At 43.3% G+C, this 6,000-nt stretch overlaps 1 pseudogene; it reads right to left on the minus strand.

The window, feature by feature from the left end:
* LOC140720628 (uncharacterized) overlaps positions 1-5,683 on the minus strand; it is a 28,609-nt pseudogene extending 22,926 nt beyond the window's left edge.
* Positions 5,684-6,000: the final 317 nt, after the last annotated feature.

Consider the following 6,000-nt stretch of genomic DNA (forward strand, 5'->3'; position numbering starts at 1 on the left):
CTTCTTAGCAGTCAGAATAGGAACTTGAGAAATTGCCTGGACTTTTGCCTGAACAGGAGCCAACTTCCTTTGACCTACAACATAGCCAAGACAGGTCACAGAGGCATGGCCATATTCACTCTTAGCCAAGTTAACTGTAAGGCTGGCCTGGGAAAGCCTGTCAAACAGCTTCTCTACTGCAGAGATATGCTCTTCCCAAGTGTCACCCCCTGTGACTAAGTCATCAATATAGGCATCTGTGTGTTCTAACCCTCGAATTTCAAAATCAATCATTATCTGGAATGTTCCTGGAGCATTTTTCTTTCCAAAAGGCAAAACATTGTATTCATACAACCCAGATGGTGTCACAAATGCAGAACTTTCTCTACCTCTGTCCGTCAATGGAACACACCAATACCCTGTCAACAGATCAATCTTTGTAAGAAATTAGCTATTCCAACCTTATCGATGCGATCATCTACCCTAGGGATAGGATAGGGATCTGTTTTTGTTACTGCATTTACCTTCCCATAATCAGTGCCTCTGAGACCTACTGAATCTGTTTCCACACTTACAACAATTGCTCAGCCAATTTACATTTTCTACGTTCATGCGATATGGGTGTTGTTTAATCGGTTTGGCTTGACCAATATCTGCGTCATGTACTGCGACCGTGGTTTGCTTGGGAACATCGGGAAATAAATCTTTAAACTTCAGAATTAATTCCTTCAGCTGTTGTTGTTGCTTTGGCTGCAGATGAGCCAACTTGTTATCAATGTTTTCTAGAACAACCGAGTTCATTAGCCTAACTGGGACCATGTTTGGCTTGTGAAAAGTCTCAGACGAGTCAATTGTTTCATTCTCAGGGTTGCCAGATTCATATATTTTGACAACAACACTCACAGATGGTGCCTGATTGTCAAAATAAGGCTTTATCATATTTATGTGTACCAGCTGTGTTAGTTTATGTCGGTCGTGTGTTGTAATAACATAATTCACATCATTAAATTGAGAGACTATTTCATACGGTCTATTGAATTTCACCTGAAGTGGATTCGTCAACATAAGGCAAGCACCTTATCCCCCACCCGGTATTTTCTTTCGCAACCTTGCTTATCAAACCAACACTTCATTTTGTTTTGAGAAGTCTTTAAGTTTTGTTTCGCTAGACTACAGAATTGGTGTAGTTTATTTTTGAACTTTAAAACATAGTCTAACAAGTTAACATGTACATCCCCAGCAATCCACCGCTCCTTTTACAAGGTCAAAGGTCACCTCACTCTGCGACCAAATACGAGTTCAAATGGAGTAAAGCCCAATGATTCCTGAACCGACTCTCTTACTGCGAACAAAAGCAAATGTATTCCTTCATCCTAGTCGTTTCCATTTTCAACACAGTATGTCTTGATCATTTCATGTCTTGAGCGTAGAGTGAAATTTTTCTAAAGCCCCTTGTGATTCCGGATGGTATGTAGATGATGTAATTTGTTTTGCTCCCAGTTCATAAACTACCTGCTGGAATAACCCAGATGTAAAATTACTTCCTTGATCAGACTGGATTTCTTGAGGCAAATCGAATAAAGTAAAAAAAAACTCGGTAAGAGCCTTCGACACATTTTTAGCTTTAATATTTCTGAGAGGCATTGCCTCTGGGAATCTGAATGCAGTACACATAATAGTTAGCAGTGGGGCCACTAGGATGACCTGATTAGGTTTAGCCACAACTTGACAAGTTTGACAAATCCCAGCATTAATTTCTGGTTTACCCTGGTTATCCCTGCTACTCTTTTCGAAACTCTTATTCAGGGTAAACATAACCTTATGAGTTAAAGCAAACTGTTCTGCTAATCTAGCAGACTCCTGCATAGTGGCAGCATCATTTCCATCTAAATACATCTTTATGTCATCAGGCACGCACTTTTTGAATTCTTCAATTAAAACCAACTCTTTCAAGCTGTTAAAATCATCATTTACATTTTTATATGTGCACCAGCAGGAAATCACACAAATTTCTCATAAGCAAATTCCATATACGTCTGGTTCACAGATTTCTACAAATGTCTAAACTTTTGCCTGTATGCTTCTGGGACCAACTCATAAGCTCTGAGCACAGCCTGTTTCACTAGGTCATAATGTGTGGTGCATGACCAGCTGGTTAAGGTGTTGAACTAGCGATCTGAAGGTCATGATTTCGAGCCTCAGCCAAGGCAGCGTGAGTGTCTTTGAGCAAAGCACTGAACCACACACTGCTCCTGCACGTTTATAGCCCAGTGGTGCTGATTGGTGCAGCATAAATAATCAGCTGCTTCATCAACTGTCAAAGCAGAATAGGCTTGCTGAGCCTTCCCCTTTGTTATACTTTATGAGACAATTTTCTGTCTGTTTTTCTGCCTCTCTAGCCTCAAACTGCCTCTGCCTTTCCGCAGCCTCCATCTTTAATTTTTCTCACTTGTACTGGAGCTCAAGCTCACTTGTTTACTTTCAGGAAACACCTCCAACTCCTCCACTTTAAACACACTCTCAGAAACATAATGTTCAGCTATTATCCTCTGCATCTGTGCCCTCCTCATTGTCAATTTCACCTTAGCAAGATGTAACCTTTCAGCAATACTCAACAACTCAACCCTTCTGGCGTCCTCTAATGCCTCAGAGGCTGGCGCTTCCTGACATCGATCAACAAATTTTCCGCACAGAAATAAATCAAAAGAGATTTCCCCAATGAAATCGATAATTAATCAATCCTCAAATTTGATCATATCCCAGAAGCAGGCCCCATTTTGTTACGAACCGTAATGCTTCAGAAACAAACCAGCAGCAACAGACTACTACTGGAGTCTGTTTTTGATGTGAAAACCACAATGCTTATTAGTATCCACTTATAATATAGTAACTTAAGCAAGTTAAACAACAATTAACAGTGTTATGTTTATATATGTGTGTAAATATAACTCCCAAACTATTGAGCTCGGGGGAAACAAGGCTTGGAGTCTTCAGATGGTAAAGTATGAAAGTTCAGTTCAACCACAGAATTGGTGATGAGAGAGATATTTGTAATTCAGGGTAAATGTCGAGAGAAGACTGTTATGTCAAACAGCAAGGGAGATAAGGCTGAGTACAGAGCTATGGTGGAAATCTTTGTCACATGGTATGAGCAGAATCATCTGCAGCTTAATGTGAAAAAGACTAAGGAGCTGGTGGTGTACCTGAGGTGGGCTAAGGCACCAGTGACCCCTGTTTCCATCCACGGGGTCAGTGTGGACATGGTGGAAGATTACAAATACCTGGAGATACAAATTGACAATAAACTGGACTGCTCAAAGAACACTCAGGCTGTTTACAAGAAGGGTCAGAGCCGTCTCTATTTCCTGAGGAGACCGAGGTCCTTTAACATCTGCCGGACGATGCTGAGTCTGTGGTGGCCAGTGCTATCATGTTTGCTGTTGTGTGCTGGGGCAGCAGGCTGAGGGTAGCAGACACCAACAGAATCAACAAACTCATTTGTAATGCCAGTGATGTTGTGGGGTGGAACTGCACTCTCTGGCGGTGGTGTCTGAAAAGAGGATGCTGTCCGAGTTGCATACCATCTTGGACAATGACTCCCATCCGCTCCATAATGTACTGATTAGGCACAGGAGTACATTCAGCCAGAGACTCATTCCACCGAGATGTAACACGGAGCGTCACAGGAAGTCATTCCTGCCTGTGGCCATCAAACTTTTCTAATCTTCCCTCAGAGTGTCAGACACCCTGAGCCAATAGGCTGGTCCTGGACTTATTTCCACTTGCAAAGATTAACTTATTATTATTTAATTATTGATGGTTTTATATTGCTATATTTCTACACTATTCTTGGTTGGTGTGGCTGTAACAAAACTCAATTTCTCTCAGGATCAATAAAGTACGTTTGTCTGTCTGTCTGTTCTACAGGTTACACAGTGTTAAAATGAGAGAACAGTAGCTGTAGATTTTATCCGTCATCTTTACAAAGCTACATACGAATTACCACCGAAATTGACTTGTCATGAGGGGTATCATCTTCAAATGAATGACCACATCACACCCAGGCAAGGGTTAACACATAAGTGGTCTCCACAGGATATCCCAAATCAGATCCACTCCTATGGGTTAAATGAGGTGACAACCACACATTCGATGTATGGTGAATGGATAATTAACCCACCCTTGTGGGCAAAGGAAAGTTCTAAACAGTGTTCCCAGTTCTAAACAGGGAACTTTGGCCACTCGTTCCCTGGTTTCAATCCTTCCATTTTTCATCCGTCTCCGTCTGACTCTGAGAGTCTGTGTCCTCAGTTAAAACTAAACAAGCTGCGAGCGATGTAAACAAGCTGCAAGTCAGACTGATTCACCTTCTTAATCTCTCTTAAAATGACAGTCCATATCAAACGAAACCGAGGGATTCATAACAATGGCCACTCCCCAATATGAACTGACTTGTGTTCCAGTATTTGGGATGACTGAGTGAATCCTTTCCCACAGACTGAGCAGGTGAACGGCTTCTCCCCAGTGTGAACTTGCTGATGTCTCTGTCGGTTAGCTAACCGAGTGAATCTCTTCCCACAGACTGAGCAGGTGAATGGCTTCTCCCCAGTGTGAACTCGCTGATGACTATGTAGGTTGGATGAGTGAGCGAATGTCTTCCCACATTCTGAGCAGGTGAATGGCTTCTTATCAATGTGAACTCGCTGATGTCTCTGTAGATTGGATGACTGAGTGAATCTCTTCCCACATTCTGAGCAGGTGAACGGCTTCTCCCAAGTGTGAACTCGCTGATGTACCAGTAAGGTGTATGACTCAGTGAATCCTTTCCCACATTCTGAGCAGGTGAAAGGCCACTCCCCAGTGTGAACTTGCTGGTGTGCCAGTAGTAGAGACGACCGAGTGAATCCCTTCCCACACTCTGAGCAGGTGAATGGCCTCTCTCCAGTGTGAACTCGCTGATGACTATGTAGGTTGGATGAGTGAGCGAATCTCTTCCCACATTCTGAGCAGGTGAATGGCTTCTCCCCAGTGTGAACTCGCTGATGACTCAGTAGATGGGATATCTGTCTGAATCCCTTCCCACATTCTGAGCAGGTGAACGGCTTCTCCCCAGTGTGAACTCGCTGATGACTCTGTAAGGTGGATGACTCAGTGAATCTCTTCCCACAGACTGAGCAGGTGAACGGCTTCTCCCCAGTGTGAACTCGCTGATGTACCAGTAAGGTGGATGACCGAGTGAATCCCTTCCCACACTCTGAGCAGGTGAACAGCCTCTCCGCAGTGTGAACACGCTGGTGTGCCATTAGGTCAGATGACTGAGTGAATCCTTTCCCAGATATTCAGCAGATCACCAGCCTTTGCCCAGAGTGAACTGACTGGTGTGTCCACAGGTGGGAAGACTGACTGAATCCTTTCTCACATACAGAACAGGTGAATGGCCTTGCCCAGTGTGAACTTGCTGATGTACCTTCAATTGTGATAACCGAGTGAATCCACTCCCACTGTTTGAGCAGGTGAACAGCCTTTCTCCTGTGTAAAATGACAGGTTGCCAGTTGGTCAAATGAGCGAGTGAATCCCTCCCCACAGTCTGAGCAGGAAGGATGGTCGATTGAATCCCTTGCTCCACTTCTTAAATATCTGGACACAGACAACCAAACTGGTGTGCCGTGTTTGAACTTCCTGGAGACAAATTCCTTCTTGTTTTTAACCTGTAAAAAGATTTACAAAATCCATCAATGGGTGTAGGACAACATTTCAGATGAGATTACTTGAGTTACCAAGGTTTGATCTGGTATCACACTGTTATAGTAAGGTTCTACCCAAGTTGTACAGAGAAATCTTCTCCTGACTGGGCAGAGTGCTGGTATCTGGAATGACCATCAATTTCCTGATGCTGTTCCTGTTTCTATAAGCATGGGGCATTTCTGCCATTTCCAATTTGTACCTTGGCTGAGTTTGACTCTCTCCATTGGTATTCTTCCCTGTTCCTGCTGAGCTGCATGAGTGCCTGGCCCCACATT

The sequence above is a fragment of the Hemitrygon akajei genome, unplaced genomic scaffold, assembly GCF_048418815.1.
Source record: "Hemitrygon akajei unplaced genomic scaffold, sHemAka1.3 Scf000045, whole genome shotgun sequence".
NCBI classification, from domain to species: Eukaryota; Metazoa; Chordata; class Chondrichthyes; order Myliobatiformes; family Dasyatidae; genus Hemitrygon; species Hemitrygon akajei.